This window comes from Pyrgilauda ruficollis, unplaced genomic scaffold (genome assembly GCF_017590135.1).
Source record: "Pyrgilauda ruficollis isolate IOZ18807 unplaced genomic scaffold, ASM1759013v1 scaffold151, whole genome shotgun sequence".
Classification (NCBI taxonomy): Eukaryota; Metazoa; Chordata; class Aves; order Passeriformes; family Passeridae; genus Pyrgilauda; species Pyrgilauda ruficollis.
The window spans coordinates 403,079-419,653 of NW_024513766.1; positions in this window are offsets into that span (position 1 = coordinate 403,079).

Genomic DNA, 16,575 nt, shown 5'->3' on the forward strand with positions numbered 1-16,575 from the left:
GAAAAGTAATTCCTATCTAATATTTCATATTATATACTTAATGTCTAAAGGACTTTAATGCATTTATTTGGTGTCCTTTGCAAGTGATTTTGTTTAGAGTACCAATGAGTATACTTGCCATCAAAAGACACAGTTATGTCTTTATTCCCTTTACAATGTAATTATTTTATTTTAAAATAATTAGGATTACTTTTAATATCAAGTGGTGAATTGATCGTGCTTCTGTCCTGACTTAGATTCTTGAATTCACAAACAATAAAGCAATTAATTTATTCTATGGCAAGGAACAAAATGAAAGTGTTGTAAGAAAAAAAAAAAAAAAGGCTAATTGAAGATCATCAAAAATTTGAAATACAAAATAGATATATAGGTCTTTAGACTTCAATGTATTTTAAATATAACAGGGATTATTATAATGTAACAAGACTCAAAATTCCACTAATTCTTTTGGGATTGTACAGCCCTGACTATTTGCTCACTGTTGCTAGCAAAAATTATGTCTCAAGGCTATTCCTTTTTTCCCTTTAAAAGTGGAGGGTTTGTTTCCCCTTTTCCAGTCAGTGGGGCCTTCACTGGACTGCCACAGCTTCTGAGATATAACATTCAGGATTCTAAAGACAATTTTTGAACTTGAATCCTGTATATTGGACAGGTTAAGAAAGTCCAATGACTTAATCGAATGGATTAATTTACAGAAATTTCCCCAAAATTTCATGTCATGGAACATAATCCCTCATATGCCCATCCCTACATGAACCTTTCCCCTGCACAAAATATCTCATGGAAGCTGTAATTTAAATTGATCCTCACTGAATAAAACAAATGACATGGGAGTCTAGATTTCCATCCACTTCATGAGAAATTGGATATACATTAATGATCCCATCTACAGAGAGAATAAAAAAGGGGCAGTTTAACACACAGAGCCATAGTCAGCCCTCTGGCATGACTGCACACATGAAAGTTTATTTTTTTTCCCTTTTGGTTGTGATTGCACCTAAGACAAGGATTTCATTTAGGTAAACGAGGGGAATGTTGCTCTCTGGACATGTGTAAGGGCAGGTGAAAGTGAGAAATCTCAATAGCTACTTTTCCACCACCTCCACTATTTTTTTTTCATTTTTTGGTTTTTTTTTTTTTTTCTAATGTGCAGCATATTCACTTCCAGAAATTATGCGCTCTCCTGTTCAGAAGAACAATGAAGGAAATATTTATACCAAGCCAGCTCTTTAATTTGCCACAAAAAAAAACAAAACAAAAACACCCAAAACCAAAAAACAAAAAAAAAAAACCCAAAAAAACCGAAACAAACAAACAAACAAACAAACAAACAAAAAAACACCCCAAAAAAAAAAACAACCAAAAAAAAACCAAAAAAAAAACCTATGAAACTCTTAATGCAGTAGATATTGTCATTAAAATTGCAGCAGACAGGCAACAAGGAAAAGGAAAGACAAGCTACTTTTCTATGGAATATGTAAATCCCTTACACTATTGCATTGCTCTGAATAACAGTCAGTTGCATTTAAAATCAGACCTGTCAAGCAAGAAATGACATTGATCTTTGGAGATTTGGTGGTAAAAAAAAAAAAAGGCAAAAAAAAAGCAGAAAAAAATCAGAAACTAAAACCTCCTTATACCTTTCACAGTGGAAATAAGAAAAATAAAGACATATTCTTCCTTGGTCATTACATATATCTCTTTCCATAGGAATTAGAATTAAGAGTTAGAAATGAATGTTATAAAACAGTTACTGAGAAGATACCTCCACTCTCTCAGAATATAAAATAAATGCATTAAACATAAGAGGTTTTAATACCTGGGGTATAATGTGGAACTACCAGTCCAGGGCTTAAATATGTAAATTTTAGGTTAAAGGCTTGGAAACACAAAATGTTGCATGCAAAACCAAGGATTTTGTGAAAATATGAACTTTCATTGTGCTGAACATTTAACTGGTTCAGCATGACAATTTATGTCTTCAGGTGTTCCACCAGAGAAATATTAAACTTTTTTTTTTTTCATTTTAAATATAGGCATTTTCAAAGAATTCCTATTTGTTTCTGTTCTCAATAAAAATAAATGAAAGCAGATTGTTCTTACAGAAAGTCCTCTTTCCTTGGTTGTTTAATATTGTTCCTGTTGAGGAAAACATTTAATGAATCATTAATTCTTGCAGTGGGGAAGGGGAAATTTTAGCAATGTTTGTTAACCTAATGTAGTTAAAAATATCTTTTAAGTAACTCAGGGTTAAAAAATTGATTTAATCTTCTTTTTTTCACTCCTATTTACAACCATAAAACCAACCTGCAGCAGGTTGTTGAATGATTTTTCCTGATATTTTTATAGCCATTAAACTCCTGTAAACTAGGAAAATGCATAATAAGTATTATTACAGAAGATATAATCAGTTATGAAGATGCTCTTTTCTGCTTTATCTCCCGTGCTGACACAATTCTTTAAACTCTAACCACAGAAACAATTATGATATTTTTTCCCATTTCATTCTGGAGCAAGTTGCTCTCTTTAAACACTTTTAAATGACAAAAAAAACCAAAACCAAAAAAACAAGACCCCAAACAAACCAAAGAAGAAACTCAGAGCTTCAAACCACAGTAAATATTGGAATAATTATATTTTTCGCTTATTATTTGAGCTCCTTTACCTACCACCATTCACATCTTGTATGAAGATCCTTAGACATTTGTTTATAAATTCTGGTTTTCGGGATAATGTATGTCAGGTCATCTGTCTATCTCAGCATGGTTTTATTTCTAAAATGGCTCAAGGGCAATGAAAATTAGTGAGCCATTAATGGAATAGTTGAATAGACATAAATAACCAAATGAGCTAAATCATAACAATAAAGTTTGCAAGCTTTATCAAGTGCTTTGGTCTTTCACTGAGTGTGAGAATGAATGACTACTAGACTATTGAATATAAGCACTATTTGCTAGTTATAGAGGTATAAATTTAGATAGTAATCAGGGCTGAGGTTTTTGTTTGGTTGGTTGGTTTTTTGGGTGTTTTTTTGTGACTTTCATTTGCCTGCTTTGCATTTGGGTCTGAGTTTTTTACTACATAACATAGTTTAAGATGGTTTTCTTTGTACATTTCTACTTATGCAATGCCCAAATTCTGAGTTGTCAAATTTCTCTGACATTTGACTGCCTTCACTAGATGTTTCAGATACCTTTACGTACCTCATACCAAGAAACTAAGGTTTTGTGTTCCAAAAGCTTTTGAACAACAAAGAGTGTTGCTGCATGAAAGCAGCAACAATCACCATGGATTTAAAAAAAAAAAAATCTTTCCATTCTCTTCACACTGGATAAGTTCACTTTTTTTTTCTTTGTTTTGTTTTGCTTTCAAAAGCCTAACCAATTTGTTACTTTTTTATGTTTTCCCATGCTTATACCTTAACTAATCATCTTCTTCTGTTTCAGCAAAATCTCTTGTATGATGTAGTTTCTAGGGCCCAAATGAATTCCCAGAAATCCTTTGCAGAACTCTTTCTTTATTAAATTTTAAAACTGAAACAAATTTCCTTTAATAAAGGCCCAAGATTTACTGCAAATGTTCACAGATAAACCCAAAGTACATGAAGTTTCCTGAGGAAGAATGTAATTTATGGAGATAATTTCCTATTTAATATGGCTCTAATTCACCTGGCACACCTTCATCAAGTCCATCATATTTTCAAAGCTGAAGTCAGTGACACTTTCAGAATGTGTTTCCTGGTGGGTTCAGTCTATCAGCTGTGAACTATTGGGCCTCACACCTGGAAAAATTAATCCTGCTGCTCCTTTGGGTATTCTCAGACACCTTTATTGAGAACTGGGAGAGATTCAAAGAAATTATAAAGCTCCTTTGCAGTGGTTCTGGGGATCTCTGGAGTCTGAAAACAAGTATTTTGTCACCCTGTTCCAACTGCTTGTGATGCCTCCCAAAGCACTGCTTGATTTTCAAGAATAAATCCCAGCTGTTCAACATCTGGAGCAACATGAGCTTCCTCTGAGCAGCATTTCCATTAGTTTCAGCACAGAAACCATTTTTATAGCTACAGTGGTTTTTCCCCCCGCTACTTTTATTAAGAAGAAAAAAAAATGGTTTTGCATGGAGTTTAAGAGACGGAGTGGAAATGCCTGGACTGGCAAAAATTAAACAAACACCCCTGTCTTAATAATTAGATAAGAAACTGTGATATTTATGAGTACCTGAAGAACATTTACATATAAATATACAGAAGTAAATAATAAAAAATGCATATATACACATTTATAACTAAGCTTTCATATTTCCTTAAATTAAAAAATTTCTTTAAGAAAGAGACAGTTTATTTCCACCAGTCCTAGAAACTTAAAATTATATTTAAAAAATTTTCTTTAAGGAGTAGACAGTTTATTTCCACCAGTCCTAGAAACTTCTCCTTTGTGCCTGCCTTCAAAGTGGAATGATTGTCACATATTTTCTTTTATGCTCAAAGTTAAGGCCGAGAAAGTGTCATCACAGGGTGGCTTTGTCTAAGCTGAACCTGTCTGAGCAGGGAAAGGGATGCTTGTGATATTGCAGAATTTTTATCACAAAAGGTGATGGGGTTTTAGCTTCCTGGATATATTTGACTGGGAAGCATAAATGACCTCTTTATCTGTACCTTTTTTGTTCTGTGCTCCTCTCTCCTCTACTCTTCCTTCTACCAAAAAAATTTCTGCAGTGCTTTCAGTGAACAAAGCCAAAAGCTGTCATTTTGTCACTGCTAATGTGCTGAATGCTGAGAGGTGCTCAAATGCTGTCATGAGCCTTTTTTTCTGACAATATTTGATATATGGTGAATAGAAAATACATCACCCTGAGATGAGAGGATCCAGTTTGTGCAGTCTTGATCGTGTTGCTGCCTGGATGGACTCTCTTGGTAGGAATATAAGAAACACACTCAGGATTGTCAGTATTTTATCCAGATCTTTCACTTTCCCCAGGTACTGTCTGGCCTCAAAATATCTTTTTTTCAATTGCCCAGGGCAGATGTCATCTCTCAGCACTTTGCTGTTTCCCATTTTGTAACCTATATGTCAGCTTTTGTATTCCTTCAAAAATGAAAAAGCATGTAAATCAGGTTAATAATGATGGGAAGATTTACAACATCAGTACCTAATTTTTGTTTTTTAATTTTTTTTTCTATAATGCATGTAATAATATATAACAAATATTTTGAAAATACTTAATTAGTAAAAAAAATACTTAATTAGTAAAAAATTAGTATTAAATTAGTGCATTAGTAAAAAATTAGTATTAGAAAATACTTAATTAGTAAAAAAAAAAAAAATTGTTCCTGATACAATCAGGAAAAATATTTTTTATTTATTTTGCTGATGGAGAAAATAAATAGGAAAAAAATTTGCCTTTTCTAAATATCCACACTTGCACTGCTATACGTATTTATTCCTGATTTGTTTTACCAGAAATGAAATTTCAGTGGGAATTCTTGTGTGACATCTGAATGTTTAAGGTGTACCCAAAGGCTAAGTTAGACTTGGAAAGGCTGTATTTGTTCTGCAGGTAATTTTGCAAAGCAGTTCTTCCCACATCAGTGATCTGATGTGCTGCTGAAGCAGCCTGTCCTTTCCAAAGACATGGAGAGTTGTCTGAGTCACGTGTACATGCACAAAATGCAACAAACACCCTGGAAGTGGCTGAGTTTATTTAAATCACAGTGCAGGGCTTTGGTATTTTAGTGCTTGTGGTATGTTGAGAAATATTACTGAACATATAGAGCCGCATTCAAGAGGCTTTCATTTCCAGGCAAATAAATATTAGCATTTAAAGTAATAATTTAAGTACATTAAAAGGGCAACCCTTCAGAGGATGAAACTGCAGCTCTACCATAGCATCAGTGTAAGGCCCTGTGAAGCAGCTGGATTTCCTGGCTTGTCATATAGAGGACACAAATCCAGATTCAATTTGGCTCTGAATGAAGGGTGATAAAATTTACACAGCCAATAAAGCTTTGCTTAAGAATCTCCTGGGCTCAGGCACAGGCAAAAGCCACAGGTCAGCCTCAAGGAATCCCAGGATATCTGGGGCTAGAAGGTTCCCCTGGAGCTCCCCCAGCCCAGCCCTGACCCTAACCCCCAGGTCCCTCTCTTCAGAAGAACTTTGTCAGATGCTTCAGGAGGGTTTCACAGTGAAATATCTGTCAATTAAAACAGATTTCAGTGAATATAACAGAGGAACGTTGCTTGACATTACCTTCACTGATATATTTGATGCATCCACTTTCAATTCACTTTAGTACAGGAGTAAAATATTTTCCTTTCCTCCAGGGAAAAAGTGAAAAAAAAAAAAAAAAAAAAAAAAGAAATAAAAAGGCCAGGCTACACTTCAACACTTCACAGGTTTTATTGAAGTGAACTTTTAAAGTAAAACAGTAAAGTGTGAATATTAACCTTTAAGAAAGAAAGCGAGCATTACATTTTTAGCCTAAACTGAAGCAAGACACTTTTAATTACCTATCAATACCAGCAACATTAATATGAACAGCAATAAATAGAGGGTAGCCTGATGCTGAAAGATATTTTTTTTCAACAGACTTTTCAGGAAGAGTAAAATAAGGTGTTGCAGCATGGGCTGAATTTCCTTGCTTCTGTATAAAGCAATTTAAACTTTCCTGCAAGATTTTGCTTCATGTTAAAGGTTAAGAGATTTTTGGCTAATATTTTGGCTTTTAGGTATTCATATAAATTACTATTAAGTGCATGTATACACACGCTTAAATGTTTATTTTTCCTTTTGAAGGGTCCTACTATACCTTCCCTCTCACCAGACCAAAGTTACCAATTGTGTCATTACCATATAGAGCACTCCTGCACTTAAATAATCTGCAAGAGCACAGGGAATTTCTGCTTCCATGGGTAGCCCAGTTTTCATTGAAAGCAGGAAAAAATTAAAATATAACCCACCAGCACTTCTTACAGTCCATGTTCCCTATATGTTTACTCAGAATCGCTGCTAGAAACATTATAAAATGCAGTTTTCAACACTTTTTTCACTAAACCCATTGAAAAATGGACATGGAATACAATAAAACGTAACAAATGGCTAGAAAAATTTAAACAAACCAAAAATGAACATAAGGTGTGAATAAAGATTTCCCCTACTACAAAAGACCCAACTGCCAGTTTATAATACTTTGTTATCAGGGTGGTTAAAGAAAAGTTGTCAAAACAGCACCATCTACATTTTTATTGGTGATATTCATTGAGCATCTACAGCTGTTCTGCCTCCTTTTTACAGCAGCTTTTGCATCCACGGTTGTTTTCACTCTGAATCAAATTTTAAACACACTCTGCTTTGCCCAGAAAGGCAAGGGAGCCATTTGCAATAATCACATTTTAATTCAGATGAGGAATGATAATCTAAAATCTGATTAAAGAAACTTACTGAGGGGATTTTATGTGCATATGGTATCATCTTTGGTAGGATTGAGCTCAAGAGTGTGATTCTAATATTGTTACAAGGAATTGGCAGGAATAGAGTACACAGAGTTAGTGTGGTTACCACCAGGAACATGGATTTGTGTTTTGGTGGTTTTTTTTGTTCCTCAAGAAAGAAGATTCTAAACACTTATTATGCTTGCTTACAGGAATCATGCAGGATGAAACATAAGAAGAAAGTACATTGTTTTAAGCTTTTGCAAAAATAATATTGATTTACAGCAACAAATAATTTACAGCTTGGCAATCCAGGCAGCAGCGTGGGTAATAAGTAAGAGATATTAAAAAAATCGGAAGCTGCATCCTGGTTTGTATGCAACGTACCTGTTGACTTTGTATGGAAGAGGGAATGAGAAGAAGATGTGTCATTGCATGAAGGTGTAGCACATTCCACTCATGAACACGCGGCCTCAGTCTTTCCAGACTTTTCTTTCACTTGGGCCTTCAGCCTATCAAGGGTCTGAGCAGACCTGTGTGAATCTGGTTCATGTCATCAAATGAGCCAGTGTTCTTCATCATTCTGGGCTTCTCTGGATCTCAGTGGGCAACTTCTAGTGATGGATTCGTCACATTCTACGTTTGTAATTTTCTAGATGTGTTGTTTTCTGCGAGTGAGTGGAGATTATAGCAAGGTGAGGGTCAGGGCCTGCTCCCAGGAACAGGGACAGGAGCAGAGGGAATGGCCTCAGGCTGGGCCAGGGCAGGCTCAGGGTGGGCACAGCAGGAATTTCCCCATGGGAAGGGGGCTCAGGAACTGCCTTGGCACTGCCCAGGGGGCTCTGGAGTGCCCATCCCTGGAGGTGTCACCTGGAGGTGGCACCCAGAGCTCTGGGCTGGGGACAAGGTGGGGATGGGGCACAGCTGGGACTCCATGGGCTGAGAGGGATTTTCCAGCCTAAATGATTCCAGAATCCTAAGGTCATGCACCTCAAATGGTGAAAGGAAGACACATATTTTCATCATTCCGTCTAAAATGGGCCCTTCTGTAATTTCTTTTTTCTTTTCTGACTTGAAGGTATATTGGATGGATTGGGGTGTGGGGTATTTCTACTTTATCTGGTGTTTTAAGTATAACATGTAGGTATCAGAGTAAGCAGGGAAATACTTAGCTGTATTACTTTAATCACATTCGATCTGACAACAATAAACCCTAAGAAGAGAATTTTTAGGGAATTCTAAAAACACGGAATGGCTGCATGGTTCTTGTCTGCTCATTTGAGTTAAAACATAACAGCAACAATAAAACATACCATGGATTAATTGCTGTTTAATTTACTTAATTTAAACCTGGGTTTAAGAATTTATCATAAGTCAAAGGAAAAAATCAACCCATCAACACAACTAATATAGACTCTAGTGCTTCAAAAATCCAAATATGTAAATCTAACTTTTAAAGACCCACTACAGAGTAAAAGAGACATTCTGAAATATAAATTTAATTCTACAAAGTCATTAGTGAAAGTAATAAATCCATAACTTTTTTGGGGGTAGAAAATGGCAATTTAGTTTGTTATTTGATTAGAAAATTGTTATCAGATAGAACCAGGTATAGACATTTTTAATGAACACAAAAAGGAGACATCTAAGGTAGTACACAGTTCATCACCTTGAAACAATACATTGTGGATGAAAGAAGTGGGCATGGATTGGAGAAGTGACTGTATTCACTTGTGAAAGAAAAATCCACCCAATACCTTCCTGTCCTCATCCTGACATCTGTCAACAGTGCCTGTGGAGAGGGGAATGGACTGAAAAAATTATGCTTTTCCTGTTAATTAAAAATGCTGATTAAGATATAGATACTCATCTGCAAATGAGTCACTCTCATTCAACTGCATTGCTTTGATGATCTTTATGTATCAAAAAACCCGAAATTTAAAAAATAAAGAAAGAAAATTTGCCACTTAGTCCTTATGGAATGGTCATTTTGGGATGTTTCCCAACATAAAATCCATCAGCTGACCCTGGGCACACAGTTTCTGTGTCCTGGGAGCTGTGTTTGCAGCGAGCTGTAAATGGTTTGTGTTTGGCCAAATGAAGTCTTCTCAAAATTCATGTAAAATATTTTTACTGTATTTTGTGCTCCTGCTCAGTTAAAATATGGATAAAGTTAGTTAAAAATGTGGACAAGATGGTAGAAGAAATTTTAAAAGGTGATTGAAACTCCTTAAGAAAGCAATTTTTCTTGGTTTAAATTAAAAAAATAATTCTTAGCATCTTTTCATTGTGAAAAAAATATAGGCCAAAATAATGCCAAGTCATCTTATATATATATATATATATATATATAAGATGACTTGGCATTATTTTGGCCTATATTTTTTTCACAATGAAAAGATGCTAAGAATTATTTTTTTAATTTAAACCAAGAAAAATTGCTTTCTTAAGGAGTTTCAATCACCTTTTAAAATTTCTTCTACCATCTTGTCCACATTTTTAACTAACTTTATCCATATTTTAACTGAGCAGGAGCACAAAATACAGTAAAAATATTTTACATGAATTTTGAGAAGACTTCATTTGGCCAAACACAAACCATTTACAGCTCGCTGCAAACACAGCTCCCAGGACACAGAAACTGTGTGCCCAGGGTCAGCTGATGGATTTTATGTTGGGAAACATCCCAAAATGACCATTCCATAAGGACTAAGTGGCAAATTTTCTTTCTTTATTTTTTAAATTTCGGGTTTTTTGATACATAAAGATCATCAAAGCAATGCAGTTGAATGAGAGTGACTCATTTGCAGATGAGTATCTATATCTTAATCAGCATTTTTAATTAACAGGAAAAGCATAATTTTTTCAGTCCATTCCCCTCTCCACAGGCACTGTTGACAGATGTCAGGATGAGGACAGGAAGGTATTGGGTGGATTTTTCTTTCACAAGTGAATACAGTCACTTCTCCAATCCATGCCCACTTCTTTCATCCACAATGTATTGTTTCAAGGTGATGAACTGTGTACTACCTTAGATGTCTCCTTTTTGTGTTCATTAAAAATGTCTATACCTGGTTCTATCTGATAACAATTTTCTAATCAAATAACAAACTAAATTGCCATTTTCTACCCCCAAAAAAGTTATGGATTTATTACTTTCACTAATGACTTTGTAGAATTAAATTTATATTACATATATATACATAAAATATAAATATATATATGCACAAATTTATTTATTTATTTATTTATTTATATTTATCTGAACTAATAATCCAACACTAGTCATTACTCTTTAATATGTAATTTCTAATCAGAGAAAAGTTTTCATCTGGCTGTGGTCTTATCTTTCAAAGTGCCACATGGCTCCTGTTTTTCCCGGATTTTGTAGAAAGAGTTTGGGTTAATCAATGGATTCTTAAGAGTTCACAGGACAGATGAAACACAAAGAAAATATGAAAGCAAGTTAGAATAAAAGAAGAAAAAGTGAGCTGCATGTCAATGTGACACTGTATAACTTGTATTAGAAAAAGTGGCATTTAATTTCTGCCTTCTGTGCTGAGCCAAAAATAAATTAAGATTTCTGAATTAGCTTCATTAGGATGGGTTTAATGTTTCCCTGAAAATGCTGTTTCCACCACTCCTTTCATTCATGGTATTCATGAAAGTTAGGCACACTCATGTTCTCTGCTGGTTTTAGGGTTTTTTTAAAATTTAATTCAGGAATTTAAAAATTTAATTCCTTTAAGGTTTTATGGAAGACAGTAGGAGGTGTTCATCCATCTCTCATCTCTGCTTCCCCTATGGTTAATTTATCAGGACTATCCATGTTCCAATATATGGACAGTCAGGAGTCTGGGAATGCTCGACTCCCATCAAACCCAGCAGAATTCCTAAACTCTCATTCCCTTGGAGCAGGGTTTCTTTTGGTGAGCTCTGACACCCAGCAATGGTTTTGGCTCTGTCTGAACTCTGCTTTTCCAGCTCAGAGCTACCCTGTCTGGCATGGGCTGAGGGAAATTGCCCTCAAAGAGCTTTTCAAGGCTGTGGCCAAAAAATCAACAACCTCTCTGCTGGCAAAAGCCAAACTTGGGCACATCATAATTATGGCATTGCTGGGATCAGAGTCCCAGAGAGATTGGGGCACCCTTTATAGTCTGACTTTGGAGAAAATAATAATTTAGCAGCAGATTTTGACAGGTTACCACAGAAGCTTAAATAAAAAAGCGAAAAAGTAGTGCACAAAAGAGAACATATAAGGCAGGTAGAGCCTCTTCAACCAAAATCTGATCTGCAATAAAAGAATTTTATGGTGTCTTTACAGGCACCATGAAAAATGTTTGGGTTCAGAGAGAACAGTCCAAAAACAAGTTGGACCAAACTAATGGAAGTCTGGAATAGCTGGAATGTTTCAGTGCTATGTGGTAGAGGCAGGGACAGCTATATTATTTTTGTTGTCCCATAAAATTACTGGCCAAAGTCTGGGCTTGAATAGTTAAGCAAATACCAACAGATATAATCTTGTTTGTTTGTCAGAGTGGTTGATCTAGATGAGAGTTTGCACTTCTCAAGCCAAGGGTTTTGCTGTGAATGATGTATCACCAAGGATCTCAAGTGAAGGAGGCAAATTTGAAGCCAATTTATGATCACTTTGGGTTTCTGATGAGAAAATACAGTATTTTGTGTAGCTTAGTGTAGAGGGCAGCTGTTTTCAGAGTGAGGATGAAGCACCTGCAGTCCTTCTGAAAGGGAATTGTTCTGGGAGATATTGGAAAAATAATTTAGTATCCACTGCAGAGAAGGCATAATACCCATTTCATAAATGTAAATATTCTATTCCCAGAGGTTCTGTGGTGACCTTTCATTTAGAATTTTTGCCCTTTGCCAGGATTTTGAGATAATATCAGCCATGAAGTTTGAAATACAGTGCTGCATTTATCCACTTAAAAGCAATACCAGCCACTTTTAACATGTAAAAGTCCTCTTGGGATACAACCTCTCTGTTTATGATAAATTTTGTTTTCTCTCTGTATTCGCTTCTTTCTTAAGAGAAGACTCTGGAAACATTTACTATTTCTCTATTGGAAATTCAGGTACTAGGAGGGCAATCTTGGCTGTAATAATAATAATAATAATAATAATAATGATGATAATAGTAATAACAACAACAGCAAAATATAGTAACACTACTGGACATTTTCTGCATTTTCCACCCTTTCCTCAACTGGGTGGAACATCTGTAGTGTCTCAATAAGACAGAGAACATTTCTGGAGAGGTCTCTGGTGGGTTCTCTGGTGGCACTTAGACTTAATTGGAAACTGCCTTTCATTTCTTCTGAAGGCATCATTCTACACAATGTATTTCTTTATGGGTAGAAATTATAAATGTTATTTCACAAAGCACTTTAAACCATGACAGATAAAAATGTAATATAAAACAGTCTCAGCTTCCTATCCCACCTGATCCAGGCTGAGCAAATAACACCTCTAATGCTTTCCATTCTTTGTTGTCTTGTGCAGTATATTTTTTTAATGTATGCAGAAAATTTTCATGTCATTATCTACAAGATAAGGAGCAGTGTAAAATTTTATAAGCATCTCTGAAAGGGAAAGAAATTTACCTCACAGTTGTCTAGGCAAATATTTCATCCTGGGAAGAAATTAAAACATTGATTCTAGCTTTGCTACTTCCTAGGCAAATTATTTGCAGATCAGTATTTGGTCTTTAACACGGAGATCATGGGGATGATTAGATTCTTCTGCTATAATGCCCTCTTTTTTTTAGAGTTAAACGCAAAATAATATCACAGAAAAATAAGATATTATTTATTTGTTGTCTCCATATTTCTAGAATTCTTTTAATCCACTCACTTAAGTGTCAGATTCTTATCTGCAGTATGTGTATACAATATTTGAATGCTAAAAGAAAAGAGTTTAGGGGTTGATTTGTGTGGGAGGTCCATGCACATGATGGGAACGTGACTCAAAGTGAAAGACAATGGAAAAAAAATCCGGTGGATCAGGCCATAAATGCAAACTCAGCAACAGACATCACTTCTTTTTACTACAGGTCAACAACAATCTGTAAAAAGGGCACAAGGCAAAGATTTCCAGCTTTCTCTGTATGGCACTTGTGAATGCTGAGCAAGAAACACTGTGTGGTATTTTGCTCCCTTTTACTTTAACATGCACAAGAGGAATGGTGCCTTCCTGAGGCTATTAAATAACAGGATAGGCTTAGTGCACTGCTCCTTAGACTAACTTCACTCTATTTAAAATATCTCAATATCTTCTATCTCAATATTTTGAAGACCTTGAAGATACTTGAGATCAGCTTAAACAACAACAATGACATAAAACCCTAACAAAACAAAACAAAAAACCCTTGCAATTTGAATATAAAAGTTTCATGATAAGTCTGTCTGCCATGAAATCCAAGTGATTAAAGAAGGATTGTGATTCAAATACAATATCAATAATATTCATGGCAATTTAATTTGATTTTAATTTTTTAATATTTCAGCATGAAGCGTTCACTTTTATATTCATTCTGTTGCTCTTGGTTTGTGGGTTTTATTTAAACATGGTGAGGTATCTGAATCACAGAATCCCGGGACATCTGGGCTTGGAAGGGACATCTGGAGATCACGTTGTCCAACATCCCTGATCAAGGAGGTTCACCTAGAGCATGATGTACAGGATCAGGCCCAGACAGGTTTTGAATATTTCCAGAGAAGGAAGAAACCACAGCCTCCCTGGGCAGCCTGTTTCAATTTCCTGTCACATTCACAGTAAAGTTTTTCCATATCCCAATGGAAGTTCCTCTGCACCTCGTTTCCCCATTGTCTCTTGCCCTTCCTCTGCACGGAGATAGAAATGTTTTACTGACTCTTAGCATGGGTTGTAAATCAAGATAAGCCTCTGATCTTCGCAAAAGCAAACAAAAACCCCCAAAAACAACCCCCCCCCAAAAAAACAACTAAAAAGCTGCAAACCAAACCAAAACAGACTGTGAATAACTTTGTGGCAATCTACCAGAACTTAATTTTACTACATGCAAAAAAAAAAAAAAAAAAACCAAAAAAACAAAAAAAAAAAAAAAAAAAAAAAAAACCAAACAAAAAAAAACACCAAAAAACAACAACAACACCAAAACTTAAAAAACCTCTGTGGATATGACAGTGATTATATGATCATGTATGATGTGTATGATCATATAAATGATATGATAGTCATTATATGATTCATAAAATGGATGCCTAGAAAATGTGCAGACAGATGTTTGACATAATGTCTGCCTCACTAAAACAGAGTTTTATTTCAAAGACATCCTGTTTATTTCTAGGCTTTGAATACTTCTAGCTCTAAGATTTTCTTTTTAGTAAAGGCATTGTCTTGAGGCTGCCACCAAAATGCTTAAAAGTTATGGGGTTTTAAAGTCTCAAAAACTTATATATGGCTATTATGCTTAAAATGGGAATAGGGTTTGCAATAAATGTATAGTTCAAAGTCATAATCTTTTGTTGTTGTTTTTGGCTGATGAAGACTCTGAAATAAAGCCAAACAAAGGGAAAAAAGTGCAACACTTTCAATACTTTAGCTAATAAGAATGGCATTGTAGTTGCCTGACTTGCTGGGTTCACAAGACCACACAGTTCACAGAAATTATAGCTTCTAAAAATAAAAAAATGAGACAAAAGGAGAAAAAAGAGCTTTACTGAAGCAGCTAATTTAAAAGAAAGCACATATTGTCTCTTCACAGAAAACATATTTCCATAACTATAAAGTAACTGCTACATGCAAACATTTCAGGCTTTTTATTTCTCCTATTAACATGGAGTATTCTTGAACACAAAATCCATTTTTTATTTTCCAAAGAAAAATAAAAAATTTACTTTGATTCATGGGAAGAAATTATGAGCTGGACTTATCTTAAAACAAGCTGTTTTATCAGGATCTGTGGATCCTTAGGGAACAGTGTCTTCTCTGTACTTATCTGGATTTGAAAATTCAGCACATTGAGGAATATCTCCCACCTTTGCATCAAGGGTGTTTGACACCGCAGCAGACAGCAGGAAATCCTGGGAATTGCACTGAGACAACTGTGGCAAAGTCATCTAAGAAAAGACCAGTGGCCAGACACTTAAATAAATACAAGTCTGGTGATTTCCATGGGCCAGAGTTCATAAACTGAGTGAAAACTGACTTGTTGCCTTAGAAAAGAAAAAAAAAAGTCTGCAGTCTGCAGTACTGTACAAAACCTCTGAGGAGATAATTCAGGATAATGAAATACTGATAATCAGTTCTGGGACCCCAGAAGAAGGTCAATTGTCCCTATTACTTTATGAGCATGCATATTGAAAGACAACAATTTGTGTTTTCAAGGTGCAGGTTTAGTAATGTTGTGCCACATATTTGAGGCTGTGCTGATGGTACAGTTGATTTATAACACTTTATCAGAGTCAATTAATTATTTGGATGGATCTATGAGGTGAAGAGCAATATCAACACATGAACATTTATGTAGTTAACACATGTAAACATTGATGGGAATAGCAGAAGTTTTAGAGGAGAAGGCAAAGTGAAGCAAAAATTCCTTTTTACTCTATTATTTTCACTATCCATTTCAATCATTTTACCACTATCTTTTCTAGCTGAAGAAAAACTTTCTTTTCAAAATTTAGAGGTTCTCTTTGAAAAAAAAGGGGAAAAAAGTCATTTTCACTTATCTGGAGAAGTGCCTCCAGATTTACACAGGGAACTCAAACTACAATTTCTGTAAAGACAAGTGAGGGATGTCAAAGCAAAATCTCAGACAAAGAGTCTTGAGTTCAGTATTTCTGATTTAGAATAAAAAATATTGTTCCAGCAGTTCAACAAATCTCAAGGTCACGTCCTTAACTGGAATTTCCACTGAACCTGCTGGTCGATCATGGACCTGGAATTGCTTGAACATATCCACCTCAGAAGAAAATCCAGTCCCTTCTGATGTTAAATTACACTCAATGGTGTGGTAGAAAGTTTTGCCTAGTCTATTTACGTTTTAGCTTTAAAAGTGCCAAGCAACCACAGTCATGAGCCACTCAATTTCTTTGTGACTTATTTTTTCCTGAGAAAAATCTAGGAAATAATGTTACATTTTGGAATA